This window comes from Cornus florida, unplaced genomic scaffold, assembly GCF_030987335.1.
Source record: "Cornus florida cultivar Cherokee Brave unplaced genomic scaffold, ASM3098733v1 CherokeeBrave_3.0.0_Hap2_Chr09, whole genome shotgun sequence".
In the NCBI taxonomy this organism is placed as follows: domain Eukaryota; kingdom Viridiplantae; phylum Streptophyta; class Magnoliopsida; order Cornales; family Cornaceae; genus Cornus; species Cornus florida.
Genome location: NW_026775579.1, coordinates 72670240 through 72687060, shown reverse-complemented (window position 1 = coordinate 72687060; position 16821 = coordinate 72670240).

Here is a 16821-nt window from a genome sequence, read left to right as displayed (position 1 = left end):
TTTTTTAGTTGACTTGGATTGGGAAAAGGGTTAGGGTTATTTTATTTAGCCTATAAATATATAACTATAGGTTGTAAAAGGAGGTTAGAAATATTCACGTGATATATACTGGAAAGATAGTGTTAGAGAGGGAAAGAGGAAAAGGAAGGAATAAGGAGAAAAACCCTATAGAGAGAAGATCAAGGAAGAAGAAATTTAACTTTCGATCCGAAAGTTTAAGGCAAGTTCTTCTTCTATCTCTTTCCCTTTGATTCGTGTTTCTGTACATGCCTAGGAAATTCCAGAATTTATTAAACACATAAAATTAAATAATTATGCATGTTTAATTGGGTTAGAACATAGGTTTTATGAAATTGGTTAATATTTATTCTTGTGTTATGAATTGATAAAATGCATGATTTTGATTTGATTTCATATGTGAATTTTTACATGTTTAAATTATGTATTTTTCATATCTGTGGAATGATGGAACGTAGAAACATGCCTAGGATTCCTGAACATTAAATAGGGACTAGGTTTGGGTTTTAATAAATTTAAATAGACTCAATCATAATGATGCTTGCTATTTGAATGTTTTAAACAAACGAATGGATTTAATCTTTTAAAATATTTTAGCAATTGAGATTAAATGTGTAGGATAAATTGGATATAGAGAATCCTTATTTAACGGTATAATAAAATATCATCATGTATAAGATTCAGTTTGTGTAGGACATATGATATAGGAAGTTTAAAGAAATAATAAGTCATTCCTATTATGTGACAACTTGATATCATATTTATCATAGTTATTTATGGAATGTTTGATGTATTTCCTTAATTGTTACATCAATTGTTAGATTGTGTGGTTTAATGCATCGGTATGGGACGGTGGCATTCTAGGGATGGATTAACTTATCAGTTAAGTCCTACCTATTTTATATAAGGGAATGGATTAACTAAAATGTTAAGTCCTACTTATATTTAAGTCAGGTCAGCTGAACAAGTTGAATGACTTATGGAGGATTAATTTATTATATAAGGGAATGGATTAACTAAAATGTTAAGTCCTACTTATATTCAAGTCAAGTCAGCTGAACAAGTTGAATGACTTATGGAGGATTAATTTATACTGGATAGGATGGTTACTAGATTATATATATATAAGTATGGTGCCATGATATGAGTTTGAGTCTCAGGATCAATGGTTAAGGCGCGTATATCACCAGGGATGTGTAGCTAGATATAGTGTAGTTGTGTACCCTGGTAGGTCTAGGTACTCATGCCCACTATATGTGCGTTTTGCATGTTGCCTACTATTCAAGTTGAGACAACCCTATAGTCTAGTGAGGTTCCTTTAGTGTGTATATATATATATACGGACTACTAGTTACTGTTGGATTGACTAGGATGTATACGTGTATCGGATCTCTGCTTGGACTGTAGTAGAGTAGAACTTGTTTGTGGGTCTGACCCACCATTATTTTTCAGGTGTTCGTCACGAGTAGAGGTTGTTCGTGCTGAGCGGGGATCAGTCTACTTCATTCTTCCGATGCTACATAGGAGTTCTTTTATGATTCAGTTTCCTGTTTTAGATTACTGTCATTTGTTTAGTTTGGATTTTCTAGGGGTCCACACAGTATGGATTCCCGAGTTGTATTTTGGAGGATCAGTTGTATCAGAAGAGTTTATTAATTAATGGAAATATATTATGAGGTTTATTATTAGATTATCATTTTAGTTTCTTGTCAGCATTTTATTTATTCTTCTTTATTCTTTGTACTCTGTGTTCATTTATTATCAATTTGTTTTGATATCCTCGGGTATTCGGGCGTGGGCCTGGCCAACCCGCATTCGGAAATTCGGGGGTATCACAATTGGTATCAGAGTACTCTAGGTTCAAGTGTCCTTAAGAGTGTCGTTCGTTATGTGACTTCCGCGTTGCGTCTCTTAAAACTTAGAGCCCATATTACGATTTGTTGTACTTTATTTACGGTTTGTTAGGAGGAGCTGATGTCAATTATATTCTGTAGTCATAGAATGGTTGGCATTAGAAAAAGGATGGGTTCAAGGCGAAAACAATAAAGACCCAAAGGAGTAGAGGAGTATGTTATCGATTTCGTTGCCAGAAGGCAGAGTTAAGGATTGACGGTTTATGTTCGTTTGGCGTTACTTTAAAAGTATAAGCCAAGGAAGGATTTAGGTGTACGTGATAGGTCACCGCATATCGGGACCAACACGACTTCAGTTGATCTCAAAAAGAAGACAATCAAGGAGTAGGAGCCGAAGAGGATCCTAATGGAGGAGATTTATGTGTATCCGATAGAGAGGGTACTAAATCTTGAAGAGGGATGATTGCGCAAGGTGATCTGAATTGCTAGTAGTATAGCGAATGTTATTAGTAGAATTGGGATTGATCAATCTACAAATAATTAAATCTTTCTTATCATCTCTAAAAGAGGTATATAAGAATTATTGTTCAGGAGTTTGGGGATCAGATGTGTTCTTATCAGAACGAAATACATAATTTTTAAATCACATATAAAAAGGCATTGGTATTATGTTGTGACATTCTAATTCGATTTATAAAGTAAAGTAAGATAGTTTACATTCCGCATATAAGGAGGATGAGGGTTAAGCCCTTGGTATTTGCTTAGGAAAACATTTGTACTTTTAAGCGATGTTTTAAATGATATGTTTCGAGGTTGAATGATTATTTACGAAACTATAAAAGGAAATTTTGAAGCAATCTAGTAAGGTTGATTTCAAAGGAGACTTTCTTTTCTAGAAAGAATGATGTCCTAAGTAGGAGTATATTTTGTTCTATTGTGTTTATCATACGTGTTTTATTTTACTTTTTTGTTAATTACTCGGGATTTGGTATGTGGTTTAGTTGGGGACATAAGTGTGTGATCAACCAATTATTGTTTTAATAACATGGAGTCATAGCGCTATTTAAGCTAAATTTGTGAGCATACGGTCATAGGATTTGGTAGATACACATAAATCTAACCAATCTATTGGACCTGGACATGTGTCATTATGGTGTGTTTTGGGATGGGATAATTAAACCATCACTACGAGTCAAACAATCTAGAACGATTAATTTGATATACTTTACGTTAGGTATGGATTCGTATCATATTACAACGTCATGATATTGGTGATTGTTAATGTTTCGGTATGCGTGAGGTAGTGGTAAATAAAGATCACTAAAACGCTATGATGATATATCAGAGGTGCTGAATTTGCTAAACATCTTCTTGAAAATTTCAGAAGTTGTTACCAAGTCAGAAGGAGGATTTAGTACTGGATTAAGTACTTATTGGAATGACACCGAGTGAGGATAGGAGACTGAATAAATATTCATCAGTAAATTCTTAATCAAGAATTTATTCAAGAGGGTGTGTCATTGGGAGGAATTTGCCGGTGTTGCACATGGAGGAGGAAACTAAGTCTCTTCATTTCCATAAATAAAATGGAATTATTTTTTTAGTCATAATTTGCAACAATTAGCTGTTGCAAGAAAATTGATGACTTATGTAGAGGATGGGAAGATTTCATATTCTTTTGAAGTTAGATAAAGAAGTCGGATTGTCATTAACTTATCTTAAAGAAGCAGGGTGTGTCAAAGACAAAATGGTGAGACAAAATACTTATATAAAGATGAGGTGCATGGTATGTATGGAAAGGTTGTAGTTTGTTGACTTTTGTTGAGTTAAAGTCATAGTTAACTATTAATAAATTGAATTACCGATTGATTTTTAATATCGGCAAGTTTATCACGGATCAGTGGTGGATAGATTTAGTTACAGAATTTGCTTTTGAAGATGCTCCAATTTAAACAATGAGTACAGACGAAAGCTGGTGGTACCGGACTAACGGTACTTTCTGTAGACAAATTTGATGGAGGATGCAAGGATTGAGTTTCACAACTCTTAGTTCTTTATTCACTTTAGTAGAAATATGATGCTTCACAGTATGAAGCAGATGTTTGGAGGACAGGCAGGAAGAGGAATATAATGTTTTTTCTCTAAGTCTAATATTTATTAAATAGTAGAGATGGACCATCAGAGATCACTGAATTTTTGCAGCTATTTTCTATACTGAAGTGGAAATGATAGAGCATTTTCATGGATTTAGTTGAGGGATTGCTGATTTGATGCAAGGGTCAGGATTCTAGATGGAATATTGGTTGACTGATAAAATTAAATCAGTTTCATTTTGTCTATTTTGATCGAGCTGGTAAGATATCAGTTCATACGAATATAACGGATCACGAGACGGCTTAGATGGATGCAAAGTGCGAATAATAACACTTGTTATTACCAAGGTAGTTCAGGAGGTCAATTTTGAATATCGGAGCTGACCCTAGAGAAGGTGTTACCTTACTCAGATGGAGTTTAAGGTACTGGAGGAGGAGTTAGTAGTTTCTATAAATAGTGATATGACTGTCGGGCGACTGAGATGGAAATTTATAATTTTTCTTGGTACACCCAGATGTTTAGAAGGTACATCATGACATCAAATGTCAGTTTTGGTGAACAGGTACGGATAGGGATGTGTATATAATTGCCCTAAGCGTAAAACCTGCTACAAAGGTGGAAAGTTGATTATTAGATATCATAGGAATCTTTAGCCATTTCCTATAACAAATATGGAAGTTGAACTAAATAGGAGTGATAGTTGGTGGGAAGGATCGACATTGATTTGGAATTTCAATTTTCCATATGGAATCCGAGTGGTGGATTGAGAAAGATCGCTTGAGGACATAAATTTGAGTGATGCTTATTTTAGAACTTCATAATAGTTATATAGTCTAGTGATAGTGGTGTTATAGCATGTGGATGTCCATATTAGTGGATGCAAAGTGCCATTTCGAAGGAGCTTTATAAAGATTTTGGAGCAGCAGCTCTACTTCATATATATAGACGGAGGAATTAATCGAGAGATTAAATTAGACCATAAAGGATATGTTTGAGGCGTATATCCTAGATTTTCATAGACTGTTGGAAGTGTTTACTTCACTTGTCGAAATTTTGTCTGTGATATTGTTGGCACAAGGAGGTTAGTGTGACAACTTTGGAGGTTTTGTATCTTTCACAATGCATACTTCTCATTTGTTGGTTGGAAATGGAAGTAAGGGTTGTACAATCAGATCTCGACTTCATTTAAAAATATGTCGGAAATAGATACTTCCCTTTATAATGAACTGCGCGCGGTTGGGAGGCAACAGTAGGATGTTGTAAATAGTTGAACTCGTATACTAGAGTTTTTCTATCAGGGAGTAGTTTGCTCGTTCTGTTTTCTATGTAGGAAGAAAAGCGATTTTTGGAGAAAGGTCAATTTTACTTATTACATTGACTTTTATAAGATTGTGTTTCGCAATTGAGGCAGTCACCTCTGAATTAGCGTTACCAAATTATTAGCGCTGGGTGCATAGGAGTTTGTGCGTATATTCTATGGCACTTGGAGGTATGTAGATCATTCCCTTGTCGACATAGGAGGATTACGTTGTTATTTGATACAACCTACGCATTGTATGATTATTGTGTTTCTTAAAATATAGGAACTCTGTATACCACTTGGTATATTGGAGTTAAGTGGAGCCCTTATAGTGAGGTTGCGTCTATTTGGGAATATGAGGATGTTTTTCGCTCACAGTTTTCAAGCATAATGGAAGAAAGTAAGGGCGAATTCCGAGGACGGAATTTCTTTTATTAGGGGAGAAGAATGTAATACCTCTAATTTTAAAAGGATAGTCTCGATATTTATTTATTTGTTTTAATTGTAAATTAAATGTTTTCTTTTCTTTTATTATTTTATTTTATTTTTCTTTTATGGTTATGGTTAGTAGTAATGGGCCAACCAATTGGGTCCCATGAACTACTTGGATAGGAGGTTGGATATGTATGGATTATTACCCATGGATAATGTATGTATATATATAGATATATATTATATACATATATAAAAAGGAAAGTAATTTATTAATTATTTTTATGGTAACTTGGGTAGTAATATTTAATCTGATGTATATGTTTTATATTTAAATAATAAAAATATATATAGATTTGATACGTGTTATGTTTTAAGTTACTTTATAATATTATGGTAACTTAAGTATTATTGGATAATCTATTAATAAATAATGGAATGTGTATAATTTATTTATTTAATAAACATATACATAAATTATATACATAACATATTTTACTTACCTTTTTAATATATATATAAAAGAGAAAATAATTTATTAATTACTTTTATGGTAATTTGGGTAGTAATATTTAATATGATGTATATGTTTATTTAAATAATAAAAATATACATATATTTGATACGTGTTATGTTTTAAGTTATTTTATAATATTATGGTAACTTAAATATTATTGGATAATCCATTAATAAATAATGGAATGTGTATAATTTATTTATTTAATAAACATATACATAAATTATATACGTAACATATTTTGCTTACCTTTTTAATATTTTTATTTTCATTTTTTTTTTAGTTGACTTGGATTGAGAAAAGGGTTAGGGTTATTTTATTTAGCCTATAAATATATAGCTATAGGTTGTAAAAGGGGGTTAGAAATATTCACGTAATATATACTGGAGAGATAGTGTTAGAGAGGGAGGAGGAAAAGGAAGGAATGAGGAGAAAAATCCTATAGAGAGAAAATCAAGGAAGAAGAAATTTAACTTTCGATCCGAAAGTTTAAGGCAAGTTCTTCTTCTATCTCTTTCCCTTTGATTCGTGTTTCTGTACATGCCTAGGAAATTCTAAAATTTATTAAACACATAAAATTAAATAATTATGCATGTTTAATTGGGTTAGAACATAGGTTTTATGAAATTGGTTCATATTTGTTCTTGTGTTATGAATTGATAAAATGCATGATTTTGATTTGATTTCTTATGTGAATTTTTACATGTTTAAATTATGTAATTTTCATATCTGTGGAATGATGGAACGTAGAAACATACATAGGATTCCTGAACATTAAATAGGGACTAGGTTTGGGTTTTAATAAATTTAAATAGACTCAATCATAGTGATGCTTGCTATTTGAATGTTTTAAACAAACGAATGGATTTAATCTTTTAAAATATTTTAGCAATTGAGATTAAATGTGTAGGATAAATTGGATATAGAAAATCCTTATTTAACGGTATAATAAATTATCATCATGTATAAGATTCAATTTGTGTAGGACATATGATATAGGAAGTTTAAAGAAATAATAAGTCATTCCTATTATGTGATAACTTGATATCATATTTATCATAATTATTTATGGAATGTTTGATGTATTTCCTTAATTGTTACATTAATTGTTGGATTGTGTGGTTTAATGCACCGGTATGGGACAGTGGCATTCTAGGGATGGATTAACTTATCAGTTAAGTCCTACCTATTTTATATAAGGGAATGGATTAACTAAAATGTTAAGTCCTACTTATATTTAAGTCAGGTCAGCTGAACAAGTTGAATGACTTATGGAGGATTAATTTATTATATAAGGGAATGGATTAACTAAAATGTTAAGTCCTACTTATATTCAAGTCAGGTCAGCTGAACAAGTTGAATGACTTATGGAGGATTAATTTATACTGGATAGGATGGATACTAGATTATATATATATAAGTATGGTGCAATGATATGAGTTTGAGTCTCAGGATCAATGGTTAAGGTGCGTATATTGTCAGGGATGTGTAGCTAGATATAGTGTAGTTGTGTACCCTGGTAGGTCTAGGTACTCATGCCCACTATATGTGCGTTTTGCATGTTGCCTACTATTCAAGTTGAGACAACCCTATAGTCTAGTGAAGTTCCTTTAGTGTGTATATATATATATATACGGACTACTAGTTACTGTTGGATTGACTAGGATGTATACGTGTATCGGATCTCTGCTTGGACTGTAGTAGAGTAGAACTTGTTTGTGGGCCTGACCCACCATTATTTTTCAGGTGTTCGTCACGAGTAGAGGTTGTTCGTGCTGAGCGGGGATCAGTCTACTTCATTCTTCCGATGCTACATAGGAGTTCTTTTATGATTCAGTTTCCTGTTTTAGATTACTGTCATTTGTTTAGTTTGGATTTTCTAGGGGTCCACACAGTATGGATTCCCGAGTTGTATTTTAGAGGATCAGTTGTATCAGAAGAGTTTATTAATTAATGGAAATATATTATGAGGTTTATTATTAGATTATCATTTTAGTTTCTTGTCAGCATTTTATTTATTCTTTTTTATTCTTTGTACTCTGTGTTCATTTATTATCAATTTGTTTTGATATCCTCGGGTATTCGGGCGTGGGCCTGGCCAACCCGCATTCGAAAATTCGGGAGTATCACACTCTCAATGTTATACATATTATAAGTAATAGTTGTTGTTGTATGTTTACATGGAAAACCACTGACTTGCCATGAATTGCAAATACAAGTCCTCCTACCAAGGTGAATGACATATATAAATCCCTGATCCATGACCACATATTCTTCACCACTAGCAAATATTATAGTGCAAGTCCTTGAATCTTCCAATACTTTGTTCAACTTCTTCCTTATGTTTAGGAGTGACCATTCCTGAAAAGTCACACCCTTTTTCAAATCTTTTTTGTATCCTTTCCATCAGTTTAGTCCTTATTCCATCAAACAAAGTTAAAATGGGTTTATGTCTAAGTTCACCCACCCAACTATTGAAGCTCTCTGCCATGTTGATTGTTACATGATCACTTTTAACCCTCTCATTAAATGCATGCCTAGACTAACTCTCAACTAAAACATTTCTCATTAACCAATCATAACCTTTAGGTGACAACTCCCTCAAATGGTTCATAGCTTCCTAAAAATCAAGCGCATTATATGCCCTAACAGCCCTCCAAAAATATCTTTTTACCATCAAACCAAGGTAGTTCTTCTTAAAGTTATTAAAGAGATGTCTACAACATCTCTTATGAGAAGCATCAAGAAAAATGTTGGCTATTGCTTGTTCAAGACCCTATTGAATCCATACATGACATACATGTTCATGTTATTAACAATTTAAATAAAAATACAACAAAAAAAAAAAAATTAAATAAGAGAGGAATATACCTTCTGCATGTTTGACATGAAACACCAATGCCTTGGTTCAGTCCCAATAGCAATAACGGTGTGCAAGTGATTCTGAAAGAATGTCCAGCTACTTTTACTCTCACTGTCGACCACACCAAATGCAATAGGAAATAGTCCATTATTCCCATCAAGGGCAATAACAACCAACAACACACCTTTATGGACACCCTTGAGGTGGCATCCATCCAATCCTATCAAAAGCCTGCAACCTTCTAGGAAGCCATTTTTCATTGCCTCAAATGAGATAAAAATTCTTTGGAATTCTGGTGTGGATGTGGGAGTTGGCCAGTGGTGCTCAAATTCTACCAAGCTTCCTGGGTTTGATTTTATAACCTCAGTAGCATACATAGGGAGAAAACTATAACTCTTCCCATGGTTTCCCTCAAGCTCATCTAGAACCTTCTTTTTTGCTCTATCAAGTTGCATCCTATGAGCTTCAACCCCATACTCTGTATGAACTGCATCATATAAAGAACTTAAATTAATGTTTGGTGTCTCTTGTAATACCCCTAGTTTTCAAAAGGATAAAATTGGAATTTAAATTTTATTTTGTATGAAATTTTAATTTGTTTTTGTGGCTAGGTGCTTATGTGTCACATTGGTTATTTGTTGGATTTTATTTTAATTAATTGTTGGTTTTATTTTATTGGTTGATTTAAATAGATTGTTTTCTTTACTTGTATTTTTTTTAATTAAATTAATTTGGCTTGTGTGTTTAAATGGATTAATTTAGTAATTATTAATTTTGATATAAATAAGTTAAATGAGTTTTGGTTATTACGTTAGTTAACTAGGGTCTCTAGGAAGATAGTGTGTTTAACCGACATGGATACATCTTGGTTGCTTTATAGCTGACTTGGGGTAACGTTAGGGCTCTGTCTCTATTATTACAAGAATGAGGATTTTAGAATTTAAGTCTATAAATACAACCATTATGCTGTAGTCTAGGGTTTACGCTCATAACTCATAAAACAAAAACGGGGAGATAATTCTATAAAAACAGAGGGTGAAAGGAACAAAACACTGTATGGGTGGCAAAGAGAAGAACAGAGGGGACCAAGGTGGGATTTTGGTGGACTATTCCAGATCACTAGGAGACTTTACAGAAGTTCGTGTTGCCGGAACAGTGGACACGACGCCGAGATTTCATAATTGAAATCACAGGCAAGTTCTATTCTCTCTCTATCCCTTTGTCCTGTGTTTTGTACATACCTAGATGTCTCTAGGATTTTAGTTGAATTTTAATCTAATCTAGCATGCGAAATATATGTCAAGTTGATTATCAGTATGTATATGGTTATTTAAAACAATTCTTGAATGATTTGTGTTTGGTTTGTTTTAAGCTTACAGATTGGTTCTGTTTTAATGAATGATTTAATTCGTATTATTATAAATAATGGATTAGGATGTCATGGAATATATATATAACACTCCCCCTTGGGGTCCACAATACTACACTAAGAATATGCCTCGTTAAAACCTTACTAAGGAAAACCCAGTGGGACAAAACCCTAGTGAAGGAAAAAGAGTACAGTATCTTTGTGTATGGTATTGCATAGATTAAAATTGCCTCATTAAAACCTTGCCAGGAAAACCCAGTGGGATAAAACCTGGATGAAGGAAAAAGAGTACAGTATGCTAATACCTCTTTGATCAATTGTTCCCCCTCATTAGTTCAACCCTGAAGATCCTTTAGTTGACGCATTCCAATGTTGTCCATTAACTTCTTGAATGTTGTAGTTGGAAGCGCTTTAGTAAATAAATCTGCTAGATTATCACTAGAGCGTATCTACCGAACATCGATATCACAGCTCTTCTGAAGCTCGTGTGTGGAAAGGAATTTTGGTGAAATGTGCTTGGTTTTGTCACTTTTTTATGTATCCTCCTCTTACTTGTGCAATACATGTTGTATTATCTTCATATAATATTGTTGAACTATCTTTGATTGAGGAGAGTCTACATGATTCTCAAATATGTTGTATAACAAATCTCAACCAAACACACTCTCTACCTACTTCATGAATTGCGAGTATCTCAGAGTGATTTGAGGAAGTTGCAGTCATGGTCTGTTTCATAGATCGCCATGATATAGCAGTACCACCACAAGTAAACAAGTACCCTGTTTGTGATCGGGTTGTATGTGGGTCAGAAAGATAACCTACATCTGCATATCCGATCAACTGGGGCTTTGATTTTCTAAAATAAAACAACCCCATATCAGTCGTTCCCCGAAGGTAACGCATAATGTGCTTGACTCCATTCCAATGTCTTCGAGTTGGTGCAGAACTATACCATGCTAGTAAGTTGATGGCAAATGCTATATTAGGTCTGGTACAATTGGTAAGGTACATTAGAGCACCGATTGCACTAAGATATGGTACTTCAGGACCAAGAACTTCTTCGCCTTCTTCTAGAGGGCGAAAAGGATCTTTCTTAACATCAAGTGATCGGACAATCATTGGAGAACTGAAAGGGTGAGCTTTATCCATATCAAAGTGCTTTAGGACTTTTTCAGTGTATGTTAACTGATAGATAAGAATTTCACTTGGTAAATGTTCGATCTGCAGGCCGAGACAAAATTTTGTTCTACCAAGATCTTTCATTTTGAATTCTTTCTTTAAATAATTAGCAATCGTGGTGAGCTCTTCAGGAGTTCCCACAAGATTTAGATCGTCAACATATACAGCTATAATGGCAAATCCAGATCTTGATTTCTTGATGAAAATGCATAGACAAACTTGATTATTCACATATCATTCTTTTAGTAAATACTCGCTCAGTCGATTATACCACATGCGTCCGGATTGTTTCAATCAGTACAAGGATCGTTGTAGTTTGATCGAATACATGGTACGTGGTTTCAAGCTATTTGCTTCAGGCATTTTAAATCCTTCAGGGAGTTTCATATATATGTCACTATCTAGTGATCCATATAAATAAGCTGTAACCACGTCCATCAGACGCATATCCAGTCCTTCTGAGACTGTCAAACTGATCAAGAAGCGAAATGTGATTGCATCTATCATAGGAGAGTATGTCTCCTCATAATCAATACCAGGTCTCCGCGAGAAACCTTGGGCTACAAGTCCGGCTTTGAATCTTACAATTTCATTTTTTTCATTATATTTCCTTACAAATACCCATTTGTACCCTACAGGCATGACATCTTCAGGTGTCTGGACTACAGGTCCAAATACTTCACGTTTAGCTAATGAGTTTAGCTTTGCCTGTATTGCTTCTTTCCATTTTGGCCAATCATTCCTACGTCGACACTCTTCAACGTTTTGAGGTTCAGGATCCTTATTATCATCTGCAATATCAAGAGCAACTGCAAAGGAGAATATATCGTTAATAATGACTATATTTCTATCCCACAATTCTCTATAGTTTATTGAGATCTCATTATTTTCAGGTACCAGTGCCTCTTCAGGGGCTTGTACCACTTCCGGGGCATATGCCACTTCCGGGGCATGCATATTTTCTGGGGCTACTTACTTATAAAATTTAGATTGATCAATCATTTTCGTTGTTCCTTTTGCAAGTGTGACCTTTTCAGGAGCGCCAATTTCTTTTGCAAGTGTGACCTCTCCAGGAGCGCCAATTTCTTTATTTGATTTCTCTTATACTTTCCTCTTCCGGGGAATAGTGTCTTTTGCACCGACTGGTCTACCACGCTTCTGGCGTATCTTAGATGCATTTGCAACAACATTGACAAACAGTCCTATAGGGACATCAATTTTTGCTGGAATGTTTGCAGCTGGTATATGTGATTTCATCACTTTCTTTGTGTCAATGAATGCATCAGGTAATTGATTTACAATACTTTGCAAATGAATGATCCTTTGAACTTCTAGTTCACATTGATTTGTGCAAGAATCTAAATGAGATAAAGTCGAGACATTCCAATTAATAACTCGTTACTCTTCTGGCTTTTTTTTTTTCTCCTCCTAATGGAGGGAAAACAGACTCGTCGAAATGACAGTCGGCAAACCGTGCCTTAAAATTATCACCTGTCATAAGTTCAAGATATCTAATAATAGATGGAGGATTAAAACCTACATAAATACCAAGTCGTCGTTGAGGACCCATTTTGGTGCGTTGTGGGGGTGCAATGGAAACATATACAGCGCAACCAAAAACTCGTAAGTAAGAGATACTTGGTTGTTGACCAATCACAAGTTGCAGTAGTGAAAAACTATGATATGCAGTTGGTCTAATGCGTACTAGTGATGCTGCATGTAATATCGCATGTCCCCAAGCAGAAATAGGTAGTTTAGTTCTCATGAGTAATGGTCTAGCTATTAACTGAAGACGTTTGATAAAAGATTCTGCAAGACCATTTTGGGTGTGAGTGTGTGCAACAAGATGTTGACATGCAATAGTCATCAAATGATTGAGATGTAAATTCTCCGGTATTATCAAGACGGATAGTCTAGATTGGATAATCTGGAAATTGTGCTCGTAATCGGATTATTTGAGCAAGGAATCGAGCAAATGCAACATTACGAGTAGAAAGTAAACTTACGTGTGACCACCGTGTTGATGCATCAATTAAGACTATAAAATACCGAAATGGTCCACACGCTGGATGAATTGGTCCACATATATCCCTTTGAATTCGTTGTAAAAATGGTAGGCATTCAACGTCGACCTTGGAAGGTGATGGTCTGACTATTAATTTACCATGTGAACAAGCGGTACAAGGATAATTATTTGCTAAAAGAATCTTTTGGTTCTTTAGTCGATGACCATGTGAATTTTCAATGATTCGGCGCATCGTTGTTGACCCAGGATGACCAAGGCGATTATGCCAAAGTATAAAAATATTTGGGTCGGAGCACTTCTGATGTGTCACTGCATGTGACTCAATTACTCTTATATTTGTATAATATAACCCAGAAGATAAAGCAGGGAGTTTTTCTAATACATGCTTCTGGCATGTAATACAGAGATATTCAACGCCCCCTTCATTTATAGTCTCAATATGATAACCGTTGAGACGTATATCTTTAAAACTTAATAAATTTCTTTTGGATTTGGTAGAGTATAGAGCATCATCAATATTCAATTGTGTTCCACATGGTCACACAATGATAGCTCTTCCAGAGCCTTCAATTAGATCTGCTGGACCTGATATTGTATTGACACAAGCTTCAACTAATGTTATACTCGAAAAATATTTTCTATTTCGGAGTATAGTGTGCGTTGTTGCACTGTCTGCCAGACATATATCTTCATCATTTATCTTGGGTACAGTCAATGCCTTAGTCAGATCCATGCTTCTTCATATACACAAAATATATATTTCATTACTTCAAACTTGAAATACAAACTAAATTTACATACAAGATAGCCATAAAAACATACTAGTATAACCTAGATAGAGACATATTGATACGGATAAGATAAAACACACGAGGGATAACATGCTAGAGAAGGACGCATTAATTGGTATGGACATTTCCATCACCAATAAAATGATCAATACTACTACTAGTATCAGCAAAGAAATCAGAAACATCAAAGTGAGTAATATCAGTTGGTAAATCGTCATCCACAAAATTCATTTCAATTTCCTTTCATTTTTCCTTATCATTCATTGAGGCACAATAAAGATCAGCTAGATGTTTGGGCGTACGACAGATACGCGACCAATGACCTTTCATTCCACACCTATAGCAAGGCTTGTCATCATATATCTCAGGAGCTTTGTTCTGCAAAGCTTTTTCTTTTGCCTGCTTAGTCGCATTTGAATTCCACTTCTGGTGGGACGGTGTGGAGTTCCTTCTAGGAACCAATGAGGAATTATGACCACCACGATTATTTCTATTGCGACCATATCCATGACCACCACGACGTCCGTGTCCACGTCCACGTCCATGGCCGTGAAATGATGACACATTCACTTCTAGGAATGGTACAGATCCAGTGGGACGGGACTGGTGGTTTTGCATCAAAAGCTCATTATTCTGTTCAGCCACCAACAAACAAGAAATCAGCTCAGAATATTTGGTAAATCTGCGCTCTTTATATTGCTGCTGCAAGAGCACATTTAAGGCATGAAATGTGAAGTATGTTTTAAATAAACATAATTTCAATTGTGAGCTGATTTTAAATAAAGCTGAATTGTATTCACTTACACTTTTAAAATCCTACAATCGCAGGTGAATCCAGTCATAACGAGCTTTTGGAAGGATCACAGTTTTCTGATGCTCATATCGTCCTTTCAGATTTTTCCACAGTGTAAGTGGATCCTTAACCGTGAAATACTTTGTTTTTAATTCCTCATTGAGGTGATGGCGAAGAAAGATCATGGTTTTCGCGCGGTCCTGCAGGGACGCATTATTTTTTTCCTTAATTGTTTCACCGAGATTCATGACATCCAAGTGGATCTCGGCATCAAGGATCCATGACAAGTAGTTTTTGCTCGAGATATCAAGTGCCACAAATTCAAGCTTGGTAAGTTTGACATTATGAACTATAAATGATAAAATAACATAGTTAGAATTATTTCACAAAAAGAATAATCAATTTGAGATTATAAAAATAATGCAGTCACTGTAATGTGATTTGCCAATAAATATATAATGTCAAAAGTTAATTATGTACTTTCAGTAAACAAAACAATAACAAAAAGACAAAATATGTTTACACTAAAAGGCACATATAATTTATTTTTCTACGTTTTGCAAAACTTCAGGTTTGTAAGGGTACTCAGTGTAAATGACTTCAGGTCAAAGAATTTCAGATTCATTTGGACTTCAGGCCAACAAATTTTGCGAAACTTCGGGTTTGCAAAGAGTACCAAATATTTTTGAAACTTCAGGCTCACAAAGAATATACTAATATATGCAAAACTTCGAGTTTGCAAATTAAATAATTTAGTATTTGCGAGACTTCGGGCTCAACAATTTACTTTTCAAGAATGGACAAAAATATTCTAATATAAATAAATAAATAAATAGTTGCGAGACTGCAGGCTCAACAATTTTAATTATATGTAAAATTTGAACAACAATTTAATATAAATAATTATTTTTCTTACCCTTTGAAGTGAGAAAGAAAAATATAATTTTCTTCTCAGTTGACAGAGTCTCATATTGATAACGTGTTGTGAATATATAAATATGTATATGGAGTAATATTCAGACAGAGATATATTGAGTGAGAGCTTATAGACACAGATAGAGAGTAAAAAAAGTGGGGAAACTATTATTCATTAAACTGCTCCAAAAGCATCAGGCGACATGGCCTTTTATAGGCTCCAAACATTAGCTTCCCAAGCAAGCCTTATTATGGCTTTCATTATAAGCAAAAGTGGGCTTCCTTTGTACGCCCAAGAATGTCCATATTGTGGGCCCCATATATATAACACCATATCTAATTTGCTGATATATATATCTTAGGAGTGACAAATGGGCGGATTGGTCCAAGTTTGGGCTAGATTGAAAATGAGTCAAAACTTATATTCAACCTATTCAGAACCGGTAAAAAATATATAGGGTCAACTCGTTATGACCCGTGAACCCATTAATTATTATGTTTTAACTATTTTTTATTTTAATTATTTTTAATTTTTAATTTTAAATTTTTTAATTATAATTATTTTTAATTATATAAAAATTTAATTTTTAAATTTTTTACTTATTTTTAATTATTTTATTATTATTTTTATTTTAAATTTTTTTCGGAAAGTTTTAAAATTTTATTTAATA